The sequence below is a fragment of the Heterocephalus glaber genome, unplaced genomic scaffold (assembly GCF_053883595.1).
Source record: "Heterocephalus glaber isolate CG9 unplaced genomic scaffold, H.glaber_assembly_v1.0 deba00001550, whole genome shotgun sequence".
In the NCBI taxonomy this organism is placed as follows: domain Eukaryota; kingdom Metazoa; phylum Chordata; class Mammalia; order Rodentia; family Bathyergidae; genus Heterocephalus; species Heterocephalus glaber.
The window spans coordinates 12547882-12568320 of NW_028258343.1; the positions used below are offsets into that span (position 1 = coordinate 12547882).

Genomic DNA, 20439 nt, shown 5'->3' on the forward strand with positions numbered 1-20439 from the left:
TCCAGGGAGCATGGATTCTGTAATCCTCTACTTCAAACCCTGGGACGAGTACTCAGTACTCTTGTCTCTTTAAGCTGAACAAAGCAGCCAGGGGTTTAGTTTAGTGGTTTTGCTGCCTGTTGTGCAAGTGCAAGGACCCGAGTTTGATCCCCGGTACCAAAAATAAAAATTTTAAATTTTAAAAACATAAAAAAATTTTAAAGGACAAACAAAGCTTTAAACCATCCAAGCTGTGATTGAGAAATACATGCTAAGGGCTGGGGATTTAGCTCAGTGGTTCCACCGCCTGCCTCGTAAGCGCAAGGACCCATGTTCGATCCCCGGAACCAAAAAATAAAATAAAATAAAATAAGAAATGCATGCTAAGCCAGGTATGGTGGCGCATGCCTGGAATCCCAACACACAGGAGGCTGAGGCAGAATTACCGGGAATTCGAGGCCCGCATGGGCTACATAATGAGTCTGAGGCCAACCTCACCCTGTCTCAAAAGAAAGAAAAAGAAATGCATGCTAGTTTGGGAAAATGTGTATAGCACAGTGTTAATGAAAAATTGCTAGTTACATGGCCGTTATCTAAATAGAAATCTTTGTTAGAAATGGCTAAACCAGTACTGGGAATATAGCTCAGTGGTAGAGCGCTTGTCTAGCATGCACAAGGCCTCACTCCCAGAACCACAGGGAGAAAAAAGGTAAAAAACCTTGTTGAGACTTTTAAAAATTACTAAAGGGAACTGTCACATGCCTGTAATCTCAGCTACTCAAGAGGCTGAGGCAGGAGGATGGCAAGTTCAAAACCAGCCTGGGCAATTTAGTGAGACCTTGTGTCAATAGAAAGTGAAAGGGAATGTAGCTCAGTGCGAGGTCCTGGGTTCAATGTCCAGCACCACAAAAAATACATACATACATAGGTAGGCCTAAAGGGAGGAAAACAAGCAAAACAAACTGCACACTACTTAGCCTATTATTGTTCATGCTGTAAAGTATGAATATTGATCTTTGAAAGGATGGCAACTTTCAGATTATTAAACAAGGTAAGGACCAAAGGGTCCTAATAGCCACTCACTTCAGTAGGATAAAAGACAAGGACAACTGGGAATATAGACCAAGTGAGGGGAGAGCCGTCCTTTCTTCACTACAGTCTACAGTAGGCATCCACTGACAACTGCTTAGATTTTCCTAATTTCTGATTTGCATTTTGCACAGACATATTACAATGGAACAAAATTAGCAACTTTTTTTTTGGTACTGGGGATCGAACTCAGGACCTTCCACTTGCAAGGCCCGTGGCAGCACCACTGAGCTAAAATCCCTGGCCAAAATTAGCCACTTCTGAAGAAAGGTAAAATCCATGTCCATGTCCGTCAGGGTTTCTTGAATTCTAATGGCACTGTAATTACCAAGATACTAGTATTATCTATAAAGCTTCATTAACCCTAAAATCACACCAAATTAGAAATAGACAGTGTTATACAGATTAGAAAATTCCAACATCCTGTAAAATTTAAATTGTAAATTATCTAAAAGCAAGGCTAATGAGGTCAATTACTAGGTATTATTTTTAGAAGCTTTTATTAATCGCAGTTCAAATGAAATGCGACCAAAAGCGCTAAACCAAGACTCAGCTCCATCCTGCATTGTCATCGTACTATTAGGACTCCCGAAATCTTCGAAGAAAGCGAAGAATCTTTTCCCACGCTGTAAGAGCCAGCAGTGCTTTTCCGGCCTCTTTGGTTGTCACTGTCGGGTCCTGATCTGCCTCCTACTGCCCCCTGCTGGCCAGGCAGGAATTCAGTCTTTTTTAGCGGCTCCATTTAACTACAAAGGCAATCTTGTTAGACAAGAATCCCCAAACACAAATTTTTTTAAAAAATTGTTACATTAATGGCACTTAAAATTGGCTTCAAGAATTTCTCGCTACAAAAATAATGTATGTTGAAAAACCAATGAAAAAATGGAAAACCAAAATATCCACATTTCCAAAAACTCACTGCTTGATGCATACCCTTCAACCTCTTCTCCTGGCAGTCTCCATATTCTTCCGTCGTCTCAAAATGTTATCCTACTGCACAGGCTCTGAATACTGCTTCAAAAATACTTACTTTAAGAAATGTCCTTCCATACTGTCCATTCTTATAGCACCATCATACCCCAAGTACCCTAATCATTCTCCTCCTTTATTCACGTATTAAAGTATTTAATCAAGTATCAAGTATTACATTCTGTGAATGTATTTATAGCTACTCCTATTCTTTTAATGGAAACTTGCCTAATAAATGTGTTTTTTTAACTAAAGACCCTAGATTAATGCTTTATAATTTTTCTCTCCCTTTATTACCAAAAGAGAAAAGGTTAACAGAATTATCTCGGATTGGTAGGGCCATCCAAGGATCACTAGGGTTCTTTAAATGTTTCCTATTAAGACATTTCTGTCTCTTCTCCAGTACATTTCCCTCCGGTAGCCAAGGCACTGTGGAAACCTGAGTAGGAACGTGGTGAAGAAGGTGATCGTGGAGCACACGTCTCTTAAAGGATGTTCCGTGCCAAGTAGAAGAGCTTAGAAAACTGTCCCATCCATGTAGGTAACCAATAGTCAGGACTCGCCCTCCTCCCTGGTTTCTAAGCCTTTCCAAGGAAAAATCAGACTGCAATGCAACTTTATTTAGCAGACTACAATTAGGCTCTGCAGGCTCTCGAAGAAATGTAAAACCAGCTGAAACATCTGACAAAGTTAAGTTTTTCAGATGGTCTAATGCTGTATTCAAAGTGTAAGCCTCGACTGTTACAAAGGACTAGTGTACTAACTACCTCCAGAGCCTGAGATTTTCTCAACACTCCTCATGTATGCTCTTTTTCTATCACAAACTCTAAAAACCTGATCATCACTCCATGATTAATCTTCAGCCTCAATGATTCTCCAGGCCTACCCTCAGCACAGGCCCCCAGCTATGAGTCTCCAGGTCCCCAGGGGAGGAGAGCCTGCGGGCCATAGTCCTCAGCACTTCCCCCCACATACACTGCCTTTCGGGTTCTGGCAGAACTTCCCACTGAAGATCTTCTGGCATGTGGGTTCAGCTTCAGCTTAAGTCCTTGGCTGAGAGAACCCCAACCTGTCTCGGCTGCTCTCAGTCTGCAGTAGTGAAAGCCGTGACCTTGTTTCCCCTCCTACTAGACTGGACATTCTCCCTTTCCTTCACTATGGCTCTCTGGAGTGCTTGTGGGGATTATCAGATTCCTTAAGCCTGAATCTATGCTGAAAAGTATACTCAATTAGGAAGGAAAAGAATCTAGTTCCATTTTAAGGGCTAGTTTAGTCTTCAGGAAGACTAATAGATGTTTCCAGTTTACTAGGATTTGTAACACTTGTCTATATGCTTATATGCTTGTTTCTCAACAATCCAGGTAAAAACTGACAAACTCTTCTGTTTATACAGACAAGTTCTCTGTGGGTGTTGATTCATTTAAGCATTTAAAAAGCTTATCAGAAATATGTTTTATAGACTCAAGACCAGATAAAAAGAAAATGGAACACTTACCCCGAGGGGTCAGACAACTGTCAGGTACACAGCTCAGGATTCTGAGCATGCACCGATTTCCAAAACCTATTTTCTCTAATAATAAATGAACACATCTTCTGCCTGGAACTTCAGCTTTAATGGCTCCCTCATGAATCCTAAGTCCTTCAAGCAAGTCACAACTTTATAGCTGCAGCTACATTTGAGCTGACCTTTCAAAGAGCAGCTATGCAGATCAAAGGCCCTTCCAAAAGGGAGAAGCAGAAGGGACTGAGAAAGTCATGATGGGATGAGCATGATCAGAGACCAGCTTGGATTAGTGAAGTGACTCACAGCACAAAAACCTGGATGACTCTAAGAACCGAAGATGCTCTCAGCCTTTAGCTTGGGGATTTGGTAGGAATAAGAGAAAATCAAATACTTGGTGTACAATGGTACAAACAAACAAAACAAAAATAAACTCAGTAAAAGTTAAACATAATTAAGTTTCTAACCCTCCCCACCCAAATCTTCTATAAAGAAGGAACAGGGAACTTGGTAAAATGGTGAGAAATGTAAATGGGGAAATGTGAGATCGTGGGAAATTAAATGTAGACTATCATCAAGCAGTGCCATTTATGTGAAAGAAAAATGATGCACTGCCTTTTAGCTTGTTTTAGGGCTGTTTTTCTCAGCATAGAACAAATTACTTCAGACCTGGTTTCTCTTTCGTAGTAGCTCCTCATCTGTTGTGTTGATTCAAATGTCATGGTTCTCTGCTCTAATAGCTGCCTTTTTTATCAGCCACAAACCTCTCTCCTTAGAACTGGTGTTAAAAGTCTGTATATAGTGGCCGGGGATTTAGTTCAGTGGTTCTGCCGCCTGCCTCGCAAGCACAAGGACCTGAGTTTGATCCCCGGCACCAAAAAAAAAATAAAGTCTGTATATAAAAAAAAGTCTGTATATAACCGGTTCTAGCCCCAAAATTAAAGGGCACACTTGTGATACAAGGGCTCATTAATACAGATTCTTCTAGTTCCCTCTTTAAAGTTTACCTCTAAATTTTAGATGTTGGCAAAGGTGGAAAGAAATATAAGTGGTCACTTCAAGGCCCGCCTGGGCTACACAGCAAGAACCCTGTCTCAAAAAAGAAAAACGATACTAAAGAAAGGATCTGTAGAACAGATTAAATGATAGAAAGGATCTTTGATTTTAACTGCAGAAAACCCTTTGAAAACCTTACTTAGAAGACAAGAGCTGGGGAGGGAAATTGGGCCAATGCACGTTAAATATTTTATATCTTTGGTCAGGCACAGCTAAGCTGAGTTAAAAATTCCAGCTCACTTTGCAGCTTCTAGCAAACTACATTTCCATATGGTAGTGATAGTGCTAGAATGCTGTTGTGAGGGTTAAATGAGATAGTTGTTTTGTTAAGTGTTTACCGCTGTGCCTGTGAAATAGAAATGTATCATATAAAGAAATTCCTATGGAAAGGTATTTAAATATTTCTCCTGTCCTAAATTGCCCAGCTCTTGGTATACTCTTTTGCATACTGGATTCACTGAAAGTGTGTATTGAGTGAATTCGTTTAATTAAATAAGATTAAAGATGCATATGGCTAAATTCCGTTCCTAAAGGAAAACCCTGGTGAATATTATCATAAATTAGCATCTGCTGAGTTACAGAGTTGAAGGCTTGCAGTATTCCAAGTGACCTTGGTTTGTTTGTTGAAAGACTTAAAATCTCCCTATGTCAGGGGTAGAGACTAAGCACCAGACAGTGGATGGAAAAGAGTCTTAGGCAGTAGCAGAAAAGTATTAATCTCTAGTAGCTCAGGATAAGTCTCACCCTCATTTGCTATCGCATGTACTGTACTGTAGTTTTAAACACACTAAGTAAAAATTAGTCATAGAATAAGAAAGGTTTGTGTAGAATCTCATTGTATCAAAGAAAGAATCAAAGGAGAGAGAAAAATTGGTAAGAAGGAAGATAATTAAAAAATAAGAAAGTTGATGAGTGAGTAAAAGCAGGGAAATAGATCAACAAAGACTGTCAGTAGTCTTGCAGCTTGTAGAGTTACTATATTACAGCTCTAATTGCAAAACCCAGTTTATTAATGAAAAAAGTTATAGAGGACAATGGAACTGCACAATTGCACAGCCATGTATGAAGCTGCTGCATAGCCAATAGTTTATGTATCTTATGTGCTCTGTGTAATTTTCATCTAAGTGTCAGAAGTCTTCCCAATGTCAATGTAAATTAAAAAGAAAAACAGGTTTTCTGAAGAATAGTCATATTTATTTGGAAATAACACTACAATGAGAATCACAGAGCCTTTCAATGGGAATGTCCAAGGAGGCTGAGGGAAGTTAAAGAGTTAAAGAAAAGCTAAAGACAAAAAAAAAAGAGGACTATGTCAGATATTTTGAAACAGAATGCTTGGCCACAAGGAGTCATAACAAGAACACCACGTCAGCCGAGGTGGAATAGGCAGTTGCCAGGCAGTTGTCCTTGTCCGAGTGCTCTTTGTACAAGGCTGCAGTGGCCTCTGTCGGAGCTGATGGTTCAAACAGACTTTTGCGACAGTCACCATGAGAGCGTCAGGCAAGGAGCCCTTCCTTAACAACCTCCTGCCTTTATTTACTTCTTTTCTGTTAGTGTTGACGTAAGAAGCTCTTTCTCAGTTCTGGTAACTTTCCCATCATACGTGCTGAGGACGAGACCTCTCTCTCCTGTTGTGTAACTGCCTGGGAACGGCAGGGTTGAATCAGAGTTCATGGAAACTGAACATGCTCCTGAAGATGACTAGAGAGAACAGTTAATGTTCATAGCCAAACTCATTATAAACCAGCGATGTGATAATTTATAACTGAAAATGGAAACTGGTGAATGGAGCAAAGTATAATGTTAAAATTTATTCCTCTGGGATAAGAGGAGGGCCCGAGTGTATAGAACTCCAGCCCTCCTGCTGCTTCCTATAGGGTGGTTCTGCTGGCACCTTTGTGACAGGTCTGAAAATGGGTTCTGAGGCTCTGAAATGTGTTTGATAATAACATTTTTAAAAATTTATGTTAGTTTTATTTAAAGGCTGTTAACATGAAAAAGAAGATACACAACACAGGCTACATTATGATCACCAAGGCAGTGTTCTACATGACAAAAATCAAAACAAAACAAATTTATAAAATAAATATACCTGCACTGAAAACATTACTTGAAATTTGATCCAAGCTACATATGCATAAAATGATCTGATCACAGGGTTATGCAAAATAAAAATTTTTTAGAATACCAGAATGCCTTAAACTGCCTTATTCCCCTGGTGAGTACTTTGAGAGAATTTCTATATGACATGAAAAGAATTAACATAACATTTAAATACTGCAAAAATAGAACATGGTTAAAAACATATTTATAGTGCAATTCTGTATAAAATATACACAGTTAATCTTATTACTTAAAAAATTTACAAACAAAAGACCACCCCACATAATGGTTAAAACCTCATCAAGAAAAATGCTCATTTGTATATCATTGGGAGAAAACTGGTAAGACTTTTGCTGAGGGGAACAAGGAAGATAGCTAATGAAGTCATTCATTTAAAATTTGTTCAAAAATGTTCATAAAGTTATAAATTTCTGTTTATACCATCTTAAAATATTATACCATTTTTTAAAAATATTATACTATTAACACACTTTCTACTATTTAATTGGAGGACAAAAGAATATCTTGAAGAAAGTGTTTCTCAAAATGAGGTCCAAAGGCCCAAAAGGATTCTAATGTGGGCTCAGTAATAAAAATGTTAAACACCCTGGGTAATTATTCTACATCCTGAAATGCTCTATGGCAAAGAGGAACACTTAAAAGCAAGATCATTAACATATTTCTGACACGTTGGAATTCCCTACAAGTTTATGTTGTGAATACTGCTTTTTGTTTTAAAACAAGTTCCAGGCATTAAGAGAAACATATATGCCTTGGAAATGAATATGTAAATGTCTATAAATATTTTCCTTTGATATTTTCATTAGTTTCAAACTAAAATATTGGAAAAAAAGACAATATATGACTATAAGCTTTGGAAAAGTTATATTTCTTGTGAAATGAGGCATCTGAAAAAGATTAAAAGATAGTTTATTAAATGTTTACAAATTTTAAATCATTCTAAATTTAAAACTAGATCGTTTACTAAAATTAAATTAAGATTGTACCATTGTAACTTATTTACATTTAGATGATGATAGTTACCTTTACATCCTTGGCAAAAAAATGGTACTATAACAGAGAGAGGGATGCTATATCTGGCAACTCTTTAAATAATAAATTGCTAAGCACTAATTTTAATAAAAGCAGTTTGAAGAACTCTGCCCCTGAAATGAATGTAACTATGTATTTCATGTATTATCCTACTAAATAGAAAAAAAAGTTAACTAAGAAGATAGAACTATATGTGTAAAAACTTAACTAAAAAGATATAAATAGAATATATCCATTTTTATTTAAACTTGTTGTTATTTTTTGGATTTCCCTGAAGACTACTTATGCTGAGCCCCAGAAGTACAGGTAACATGGTTTTGAGAGAAACTAGCATAGGTAAGACATTCTACTTAAGAGACAAATTGTTTTCTTGTATCATAAATAAAAAGAAAAAAAGATTAGGAACTATGTCTCAACAAATGGAATGTGTATACAAAAGTGGTTAACACGCAATTGCCTCATTCTTATTTAAATCAGTTCATAAAAAGCAACTCTATCAACAAAAAAATCCTATATTCTCTACTATACACTATAAGAATCAAGTATTACATTTAAACATAACTACAAAGTTAAAATTAAATTCTAGACATCTGTGAAATGGTTAATTGAATTCAGGCTGGTAACAAGTTTTTCCAAGCATTAAATGGCAACATAAGCAGAACCCATAGGTGAAAAATGGGGATCAGACCCATTCTTCTTCATACATGGATAGAGGATTGATATACTCAAAACCTGCAAATTCATATCCATCAGTCTCCCTCACAATGTCATTATCATCTGGGGTGAGCTGGACAGGTTCATTAGTAAATTGAGGATCAAAGTTGTCCAAACCGAATCCCTCAGAAATATTCAGTTTAAAGGGAGGTACAACCTGCTTTCACTCCATCATGTCCCAGTCAACATTTCAGAAAAATGGATGCTCCTGGACATCAGCAAAACCCCTTTGAGGATGACAACCCAATCATTCCTTTGGGTCCCTGTTCAAAAATCCTTCAAGGACACTTGCAGCTTCTTCAGACAAAGACAACGAGGTATGAAAATTTCTCTTTCCAAAATTACTTGCAAGAGATAATCGATTGAGTGTTCATAAGGGTTATCAAAGCTGTGACAAAGATGAAATAGAGTCTGTCCGGTCATCATCTGATACATCAGCACGCCAAGATTCCACCAGTCCACATTGAAACTGTAATCTTCCCCTCTTATCATTTCTGGAGCCATGAAATTAGGAGTGCCACAGAAACTGCTGGTCATGTCTCCTGGCTGTAAGCCTGCCTTACACATGCAATAGTCGGTGAGTTAATGTGCCCTTCTGCATCCAGTAATACATTTTCCAATTTCAAGGTTCTGTACAGTATCCCTCAATGATGAAGATAGTTGAATGCTAAACTGATTTCTGCAGAGTAAAACCCGGCATGTTCTTCAGAAAGCATTATTTGTTGTTGCATATGAAACAGTAGATCTCCCCCATTGACATAGTCTAGAACGAGGAACAGTCTGCTTTCTGTCTGGAAGCAAGAATGTAGTCCTACAAGAAATGGATGATTGGGCGCCTGCTGTAAAACATGCTTCTCTCTCTGTACCCAATCAATGTTGACATGCTCTTTTTTCACTGCTTTCATGGGATACATATGATCTGATTTTTTCAGTTGGACTAACAGTACTTTCGCATAACTTCCTCTGCCAATCACGCGGAGCAAGTCAAAGTCCTCAAGACCTAGACCAGATGAAGCTGTGCCACCTTCCCCGGTGTTCCCTGCCTAATTCTCTCCATCAGCTTGTTCTAAGGCCTCATGAGTTGAAAGGTTATGTGGGATTGCTGTGTGTGCAGGCTCTGAAGCCATGGATGATGGATTGACTGGCACCATGGGCTCTGATGGTAAAGAATGCTGCGCACATTCAATTGTGACATTTGTGGCACTGCTTGTGAACCGAGAGTTTACAGTTGGTGCACTTGTACACCTGGTGGCCAAGTCCCTCTACACGGTCTGTGCAGAGAGCACAGCGAGCTCGCCTGCTGAAGCGTCTGGCCTGAAAAGCATGGCCATTCACGCAATACAGCTTTCTCCAGCGACCTGCCGCTCTGTGGTGGATGGATTTTTCTTCTCCTGAACAAGGCACTTTAGGATGTTCTGCTATACAAGGTGCTATATGAATTCAGAGCTCAGAATCCTTCTTGAGCTCAGAATCCTTCTTGAGCTCAGAAAGCCTAACGGCTTCTTCGAACTCCAACTGAGATGACACAGTATACGAGTCTCCTTCCTCCTCTACCCAGTGTGTGGTGAAAAGCTGTTTATTGTCCAAACACCACACATCTCGATCTTTATCACACAGGCCCTCAAAGGAGACAGAATTCCTTGTCATGGTGTCTCTTCCCAAAATCAGGGCTGATCCGGTAGAGGTGTGGGTGGTGGAGGCGCCCAGGAAGAAGGGACCATAGATGGGTTGGCTGCCCAGGAAAATAGGCAGGCAGGGCTCAGAGAACAAGAGCGGCCTGACTGCCTGCAGGGACCACACTGGCCAGAATTCTGCAAGGCTCTCTGTGAAGTTATTTCCAGTAGCAGTGGCCAGGCCTGGGTGGATGGACACCAGGCTTCTCAGTGTCTCTTGGGGGCCAGTGGCTGTGACTTCGGTCTCCCTACCTGGACTTTGACTCTCTAGGTTTTTTGTGCCCGGGTCTGCAGAGACCTTCCCAGAGCTACTGGGTGTTTGCCTGGTGATACTTGACCTGCGCTCTTCCCAGTTTCTGTGCTGTTGGTATTTGGGCTTGGGGAGACTTCACTGGGGTACCTTGATTGTAATAGGTCACTGGTGCCCACTCCCGGGGAGACCTTCCCTGGGGTGACTGTGGCAGTCCTGCGGCCTCTGGATGGAGTCAGCCGTCTTCTCAGTCTTTCACAGATACTTTCTCTGCCTGGGGTCCTGAGGCTGCGGCTTCTCGAAGTGGAGAAGCAGCTCAGCAGGTTCGCTGCTGACCGTCTCCAGCCAAGTGAGCTTGGGAGACAGTTGGTACTAGATTGTGATGCCCGTTAGCAAGGGTTCCAGGTTCTGTTTGGAGATGTTGCCAAGGAAGTGAGGTCACATCTTGGGGTTCCACAACCAGAGTCTCCATGTGGTAGAAAACCCTATGGCCCATCTTTTCTTCATACTAAATAAGTCAGTGACCACTTATTTCATTTTATGTAGGTATCTATGAATGTTTTTATCTATTTATCATCTGTCTGTTAATTTTTCACTTTTGCATTACTGGGGTTTGTACTCTGCATCTCCTCAGTGAACTATATCCTCAGATATTTTATTTCAGATACCCACTAAGGGTCTCACTAACTCACCAAATTGCTCTGGTGGGACTCCACCATGTGTTCTTCCTACCTCAGCTGCCCAGAGTTCTGGGCTGACAGTCCCAACACCATCTTGTCTAATTCAGTGTGCTATTTAGAAACAGAAAAATTAGAAAAAAAATTTTTAATTAGAAATTTTTTTGATATTTTAGCATTTAAAGCAACATGTGTGCACTGACAACTTGCCTGTAATGAGTGCAGTGGTTGGGGATATTTTTCATATAAAACGCATTTTGTCTGAAGTTCCAAGACCAGAAATTTTCACTTAGAGAGCTGTGAAAGTTTAGGGTCTGTTTCTTTCCTGGATTGATTACATCATCATTTTTATTTAATTTGGAAGTATTGAGACTTTCTAGAAATTTCCAAAATTTTCCTTAAGAGGAAGAATGCTTATTTCAAAATGCAACTGCTGAATTGGTGGATCCATAGCAGGTTGAAGCTTTGAGGCGCACGTAGTATTCAGGAGAGTGACCCACTATGTTTCCCTGAAAATAAGACCTAACTGAAGTACCTAATCAGAACTAGCCCTAGCTGATCATAACCATGGTGAGGACCAGTGTCATGCAGAAGATTAGACCTCACTCTTCTCTTGCTCCATGCTTACTCTGTAAAGGCAGCTAAGGCAAGGATAGGCTCACTGGGGTCGTCATTTTTTTCTGGGTTGGTCTAATTTTTGGGAAAACAGTAGCGTGAGACAGTAGAGCATTTGGTGATTGCATGGGAGACAGTCTTTGTAAACCCTAGAAAGCATCATCCCAGTGGTCATAATGAATATGTACATTCAGCATCTCAAACTTCCCTTGTAATCACTTCCTGTCTTCCTGTGCACATTAGCCCACGTACTTCGCCTCTCAAGTGGGTAGTTTGCACTTTCGTGATGTGAAGAGGCTATAACCATTCTGCATGTAGTTTTTTGAAGAGCTTATGCAATCAATATAACCATGTTGATGGTAGAGAACTGAGCCACAGCGACCTCTCACCCGGCCAACATGAGAAAGCTGACCTGTGCAGGAGGAGCAGCACCTCCCCCACGTAAGTGACCTGACCTGGGATGGAGTAGGGGTGAATCACCCCAAAAGGGATCACAGCATGGGGCAGCAGAAGCAAAGACTACTCAATGGACCAGAGTCTGGCTGATGACTACACCTGGGATATGAAGGGGGAACCAGAACCCACGGCTGTCGACACAAAGTCTAATAGCCCAACTGAGCTCCCACTTTGTGGCCTAAGTCTAGCAGAGAAAGAGAACTGATTGTGCTCCCCATCTACTAACAGGAGCAAAAACATTGTAACCTTGGCTTGAAATTGTAACCACAGTCTGGCCAGGAGAGGAGTAACAGATGGACCTCAGTCCCAGAACCCTAAAGCCTGGCATGGAAAATCATGCCTGAGTGAATACCAAGACTGTAGATCATAGACAGAAACTACTCATTCAATAACAAAGCAACATTTTCTTGACTCAATCCTTTTTCTCCCCTATTTGGTATTGTTTTTATCTTTTCTTCATCAGATTTTTTTAAAGGTATGGGGGTTTTTTCTCACTTTTTTGTCTTCATTTTCATTTTGCCTCTTATTCTTCTGTCTTCTGACTTTTTCTCTTCATTCTTCTTTTGTTTATCTCTTATTTTTGCTGTTTACCTTTTTTTTTCTTTTTGTTTGTTTTTTCTAGTGAATATTTTCTGTCACTATTATTTCCTTTTACTCCTTAATAGGACCCTCTATCTTATTTTCTCTCTTCCTTCTCATACCCCATCTTGCTTTTTACATTTCCCCCCTCTCTCCACCTTTATTAGAATAAGAACTATGCTTTATGAACCTCTAGGTAAATAGTTAACTTTGCATTATTCCTCTTAAGTACTGTGCTATTGTTAGAAGAATAAAGTTGTCCCATTTACTGTAGGTCCACAGCAGGACAATATTTGGTTTATTTTGTGTTCATACTGTAATTCTACAACTCTTTCCTGTGGACAAATCTGGTACAGTGTGGAGAACACTTTGAAATAAGATGAAATTGTATAACCCTAAGTGTGCTGTAACCCTAAAAGTGTGCTGTGACTTTAAGAGTGCTGTAGCCTAAGTATGACACAATCATAAGAGTGATGTGTAACCATAAGATATGAAAACAGAACCTTAAGCGGTATGGAACCGATAAGGGTGTGCCCTGAACTGGACAGGGCGTACCCCGAAATGGACTGGGTGTACCCTGAAGTGGGCAGGGTGTGCCCCGAAATGGACAGTGTGATAAGTCTGAACCAATACCACAAACGCCCAGTTAGAATAGTATAAAAGGAGCTGAAGACCCCAAGCAAGTCGACGATCCGTCCCACCGACCAGTTGACCAGTCAATCTGCTGATCTGGCCACCGACCGAGACATCTGCACACCTGATCCCACTGGAAGGAGCATCGCCGCCGACCAGACGAGACCAGAGGACGAGGCAAGTGGAGAGACGGATAGCCTAGCGCCGACTCGACGCCCTTCATCTACGGATTGGACCCTCTGACCCCACGGGAGGAAACGTCGCGCTCCCATAAGGACTTGCGCAGTACAGGTACAGGGACGTGGTAATTGGCAGACTTAATATTGTGTGATAAATGTATTGAAGTGAATTATGATAATATAAGATAAGTGTGTGAACTGCCATCTGAGTCCGAGTCCTCTTTACCCACGGTACCTGCTCTCGACATACAGTGGTACCTTGCTTCACAAACTTAATTCTTTCCACAATTCTGGTTGCAAACCCAATTGGACAAGAACTAAATCACACTACCCGTAAGTGCAACCTTGAACCTAACCAGCTAATTTGATTGGGTTCTTGTCCCGTTCAGTTTGCGACCAGAATCGTGGAATGAATTAAGTGCATGAACTGAGGTACCACTGTACATCATTGGTCCTTAGGTTTTACAATGTTCAGTTTGTATTTAATGCTATAATGGATGCTGATTTTATTATTATAGCCAAAGTGTCATAGCTGTTGCTATTAATTGGTTTTCTTGAGGTTCCAATATTTAGATTCCTGAGGGGTCATTAACAGTATTCTTTCAGCCCCATTGCAGTTCTCAGGTTCTAGTTCGTAGAGGTTTCAGGCCATAATTGGCTGGCTCCAAGGCAGGGATGACAAACAGACGCTGCAGGGGAGAAACAACATGGTGCACAAAGGAAGCCAATTCCACCACTAACCTCAGAACTACAGCTACATTTGAAAAAGAAGTCCTAGTGTTAGCTGTTTCTAACACCAAAAATGAATGTAAAGGGCAAGCTGGTGGTTCACAGAGTCTTTGATACAGATTTACCTCCTGATTGTTTTCGAACTGTCGCCTTAGTGAAAACACTTTCAGTCCTGAGCATCAAGGTCTTCATCAGCAGAATGCAGTAAGGAATTGAAGGAGATGCCCTGAAGCCTCTTTCGGTTTGGATAATCTAGATCATTATTTTGAAGCAATTTTAATTGTTAGTAAATATTGAACATCCGTGCTGTCTGCCATGTTTACTTTCTGATTTCCCTAGACTTTTGCCACCTGATGCTGAGTTTTAGATGCCAGCTTTGCTCCTATGTCTCCAGCTACAGATGATGTCTTTATTTGTAAATGGCAATATTTCCTTTTCAAACATTAGGACAAATAAGTATGCTCATTGTAGAAAATGTGCATAATATTATATTGACTGTAGTTCTTTTCAGGAAACAAAAGGAGCTATGACCAGAAACAAAGGAATAAATTTACTTTTTGCTACTTATTCTTTTTTATTAGAATATGTTTGCAATGCATAAAATATACAGTCATAGTGGGGACTGGAAATAAATATATTAGAAAGGAAGGGTGTGGCTCAGGGGTGGTGCTGAGAAGTCAGGCCTAGGCATGGCAGGCATAGGATCATTGCAGGGACTGGGTTACAGGAACTCATCAAAAGTCTTAAGCAGAGGATACTGATGATCTTCTGAACCCCTCTCACCAATCCATGACAGATAATTAGGTTAATAAAAATACAGCAACTATAGACTTTGTTCAAAGTCTAAGTAAATAGGAAAGCGTGGAGGTGGGGAAGGGCACACAGGTAATGGGGAAAAAATAAGAACCAAGATACATCATGTACAGGTACAAGCACCCAATGATTGTTGGGAGCAATGCTACATAATTCTAGGGAAAAATCATTTGAGTAGGCCTAGTTCTCCTGCCTACAGGCCAGCTAGGACATTCCAGACATAATTGTATTTTGGCCTCAGATCACAACTGAGACCTCAGTGATCCCATGATGCTGTGATGCTCCAGGACAAGACCACACCTGCGGGAGATGCCAGGGAGGAACCAAATCTTCATCTGCATAGTTCCTCAGTGTTCTTAGATTTCCACTGCCCCCCCAGTCTTTTGTTACACCTTGTTTATCCCAATGTGAAGTACTGAACTCTGCATTTTCACTTGTTACATCTGTTTCCCCATGTATTGAATAAAAGGTGCTGCGAGGCTGGGGATTTAGCTCAGTGGTTCCACTGCCTGCCTTGCAAGCGGAAGGATCCGAGTTCGATCCCCAGTACCAAAAAAAAAAAAAGGTGCTGCGAGCTGGGGGGGGGGGGGGTGTTGTTTTTGCTGCCCAGAGCAGCACTGATCAGACCCAAAGCTCAGCTTCTTCTCAGTCTCATTTTTCTACCTTTCCTGTAATTTGCTGTGTGCTGCCGTGGCTCGCAGGAGACTAGGACTTACTGCACAGGTTCTGGTAATGTCCCCTTCCCCTGTTCCCTACAAATGATAAATGTAAAAGCATTGTATACCTAAAATGTACCAATAAAAGAATTTAAGCAAAAAAAACCCAAGAAAAAACACAGCAACTAGTAATTGCTAGAAGGTTCTGGAACCCAGCTGTCTTGCAGGTAACAAGTGTGACTGCAAATGTTAAAAACAACCACCCAAAGATGCCACAGAGAAACCCAGAGCAGGTAGAGCTGGGGATACAGATGGAGACCCACCCTGGGAAGAAGGGATGTGCAGTGGATTTCCCTTTTTCGAGGGTTTTCATGTCATGGCATCTCCCAATTCCTGCCACAGAGAGGAGCTAACAGAGTTCCCAGGAGAGCAGATCTTAGAGCAGTCACAGGGGCTAGAAACTGAGGGTGAGGGGGAATCCCCAACAGTAGAGATCCAGAGAAGGGGAGCCCAGAATTCTGCATATTCACTTTGCCTGACTCTTGAACTACATATGCACAGGGTGGACCCCAAGCAGCACAGCCGAAGCTAAGCAAAATTCACAGATATCAGTGACTTTCTCTTCCATCAATGGGGAAACAGTTATAAGGTTTGAGGCAGAGCAGGTACAGGTTAACTTTCTGCTAACTTTTTTTCCCCATAATCAAGATTCTTTGAAAGAATATAACAGACTGTTAATGAAAACATCATTGAAAATGTCCTTGATCTGATCCACAATCATTACATTATATAGAAATGGGAAAAAAATGATTTAGACTTTAGAAAGACAGCCCACAGAAACTAACCTGAGGTGATCAAACATGAGAATCAGCGGACAAGAACTTGAAACTGGCTATTAAAAATACGATGATGAATTTGATCTGTAAAGTTACAAGGCAATGAAGGAAATCTGAAAAATTATGAAGTTTTAAATGAAGTGCTACAATACTAACAGTAAGTGGACCAGAAAATTAGGAATGCAGATTGTAATTCCTAAGCAAACACTAATAAATAATTGGAAGAAATATGGCTAAAAGGACAACAGGTAAATTAAAGCAGAATTCCAGATTTTTTTCAGTGAAACAAACGAGATCCAAAAGAACAAATAAATGAATAATAAGTGGGATGATTTTAAAAATAATAACAAAATGGCAGAATTAAGTCCAACCACGTCAATACTTGCCTTAAACATAAATAGAACTTCTGCTCAAATTAAAAGGCAGATTTTATAAGAATGGATATTAAAATATCAATTGTATTCTGTTTATAAGAAACAGAATACACAGGTTAAAACTACAGGGATAAAAAAGATACCAGTCGAGCATGTGGCCCACACCTATAATCCCAGCATTCAGAAGGCTGAGGCAGGAGGATTCAGAGCCGTCCCCTGGGCTACATAGTGAGTTCAAGGAATGGACAGATTATATCACTGCAGTTCTGCAGACATTAAAAAATTAATAAAAGAATATAGTGAAAATATTGTATCTCAATAAATTTACAACTTACATGAGATGGAAAATTCCTTTAAAGTTTTGCAATATACTCAAATTTGACACAAAATCAAGTTATGAATGTCAATATACTTAGCATATAAAAATTTATCAAACAATGAATTTTGTTAGACATTTAAGGAACAAATAATACCAGTCTTATTCAAGTCTTATTCATCTACAAAATGCAGAAGGAAGAAAAGATTCTGACTTGTTTTCTGAGTCTAGGATTACTTTGACACCAAAGCTTGATGAAAGAAATTACAGATCAACATTACTGAGAACAGCTTACTCAAACACTAACAAAAGACTAGGGCCTGGGACTTAGCTCAGTGGTGCCACACCTGCCTTGCAAGCGCAAGGTCCTGAGTTCCATCCCTGGTATGAAAAAAATACAAGAGAGAGACATTAACAAAATACTATTAAATTGAATCCGATAGTATATAAAAAGAATATATCCTTACTGAGTTGAGTTTATCCCAAGGACGCAAAGTTATATTAACATTAGAAAACTGATTGATATAATTACTATTTTAAAAAAGTAAAGAGAAAAAACTATTTACAATAAATGCAGAAATGTCATTTGATAAAATTCATTATCACTTCATGTTAGTTCTTCAATATATTAGAACTAGAAGTGACAGCCGGGCATGGTGGTGCATGGCTGCAATCTCAGCACTTGGAAGGCTGAGGCAGGAGAATCTCTACGAGTTTGAGGCCACCCGGGTCTATATAGTAAGTTCAAAGCCATTCTGGGCTACATATAGAGAACTTGTCTCCAAAACAACAACAACAAAAAGGAATAGAAGTGAGCTTTCTTAATTTGAAAAAGGCACCCATGAAAATCCACCAGCTAATCTCATACTTCTTGTTGAAAGAACAAATATTTTCCCTCTAAGATTGGGAGCAAGGTGAAGATGACCATTCTCATCACATTAATTCAACCTTTCGCTGCCCAGCCTCGGAAGGGCAGTGAAGGAAGGGAAAGAAAGAAGCATACACTGAAGAAAGGAGGAAGTAAAACTATTCACAGATGACATCATTGATTAGGTAGAACATCTGAAAGAATCTATAGAACAACTAGTAGAACTAATGAGGGATTTACCAAGGTTGCAGGATACAGGGGTAATATGTAAATTCATTTACTTTTATGGACAATCAGCAAGTAACTGGAAACTACAATGTAGAAAAAAATTTTTAAAAAAGAAGAAAAATTTAATTGCTTCTAACACAGATATTTAGGAATAGTTTAAAATGGAGGATATAATGCTTGCATAATAAAAACTGCAAAATATTTCTGAAAGAAATGAAAGGTGGACTACATAAATAGATACAGCAGGTACATGGGTTAAGACGTTCAGTAGCCATTAGACATAAATCTCAACAAATCGATCTATACTCAGAAGAGCATCTCATTACCAGGCTTTTTGGGAAAACAGATCTGATTCTGACATTTGTACAGAGAATCAAAGGACTGAGAATACTCAAACTGCTCCCAAAAGAGAAGAACAAATTTGAAAAGTTTCCTAACCTGACTTCAAACACACCAGGTCTTGGTATGTGATGCAAGCAGGTGCCTGGAAGACTGTCCCACCTAAAATCCCCTCTGCTGAGGATGACAGCGCCCTAGCACCGCGGGGTGAGGCTGGGTACAGGATCTCATGCCCGGCTCTCGCGGTGTTGGCCACGCGTGGAGCAATGGTGTCTCTCCATCTAGGGCCTGGTGTCCTGCACCCATCTCAGGACTTCTCCTCTAAGCGGTGTGCACGATGCCCCCAGGATTCTTTGTGCCTCCTAATCTAGGACAAGTTCATTTTCTGCTGACATTAGTCAAAGTCTTTTGCTTTAATTAGCAACAGGGTATCCTGACTGACACAAATGCTCGTGAGAAAGATGAGGAAGGTTCAAGGTGACTGGAACCGCGTTTTGGATAACAGGATAAGTATGAATTTCTTTGATGAGAAATTTGTCATTTGGACAAAGACCATATTATAAAGTTTTATAAAGTTTATAAAGAAAACTGTCCCATAATACCTTGTATGGATATCCGTAAGTTTATGTCTAAATGAGCATATGAAACCAGGAACAGATTATCATGGAAGCCTGATAAGGTAGATGTGATTAAATTGAAGATTTTAAGATGAGGAGCTCATGCTGAGAGGGCCTTAACTTCCATCAAAATATCCTCAGAAGAGGATGACAAGGAAAGATTACACCTCCAGAGAGGAGGAAGCAAAGTGAGCACAAAGGCAGAAATTGGAGAGAGAGGACCCAACAAAAACCCCTCAGACACCAGAGGCTGCAGGAAGAAAGCAGTAGATACCCTTAGCCTGCAGATGGAGCTCGAGCCTGCTGAACCCTTGATTTGTCTCAGTGACCTGGGGTTTGTTTTGTGGGTTTTTTTCCAAATGTTACAAAGTTTGTGGTAGTTTGTTACAGTAGCTTGAGAAAAGGAACACAATAATACAGAGGTAATCCTTGATTTATGGTGTTTGAATTTAAAGATGTCTTTATTTTTAATGTAGTAAGGAGACAATGTTCGTACACAGAACTTGTACTTTGAAGTGTGAATTTGGAGTTTTGTGGGGTGAGCCATACACAATACGATATACTCTTGAGGTGCTGGGGAGTGGTATCACAGCCCCCATAGCTCCCAGCCAGCCAGGCACTGGGTCATGAGGGAAACTAACGGTTCTCAATAGTGGGCTGTGAAGCTAAACCATGACGTTCCAAAGGTTAGATGTAGTGAGTACATTTTTTTTGTTTTGTTTTTGTTTATTGTTTTTTTGGAACCGGGGATCGAACTCGGGTCCTTGCGCTTGCAAGGCAGGTGCTGGAACCACTGAGCTAAATCCCCGGCCCAGTGAGTACATTTTTAATTTATGATAGTTTGAGCTTGTGATTGGTTTATTGTGACATAGCTATGTCATAAAACCAGGAGCATGGATTTTTTTTCCATTTAGTATATTGGTACATTTTAAGTATACAATACAGTTACATTCCTCATTGGGATCTTGTACCTGTACATGACGTATCTTGGTTCTTATTTTTTCCCCCTTCCCCTGCCCTCCCTTCACCCCCTCCACCCTTCCCTATTTACAAAGACTTTGTTTCCATGTTTTTCCTTTTCTCATATTTTTTCTTTTCCCTTCTTTCCTTTCTCCTTTCCCTCCTACTTCCCCTATT

At 40.1% G+C, this 20439-nt stretch overlaps 1 pseudogene; it reads right to left on the bottom strand.

Moving 5' to 3' along the window:
* Positions 1-5339: 5339 nt before the first annotated feature.
* LOC106010316 (protein kinase C iota type pseudogene) lies at positions 5340-10768 on the bottom strand (annotated as a pseudogene).
* Between the last annotated feature and the right edge of the window lie 9671 nt (positions 10769-20439).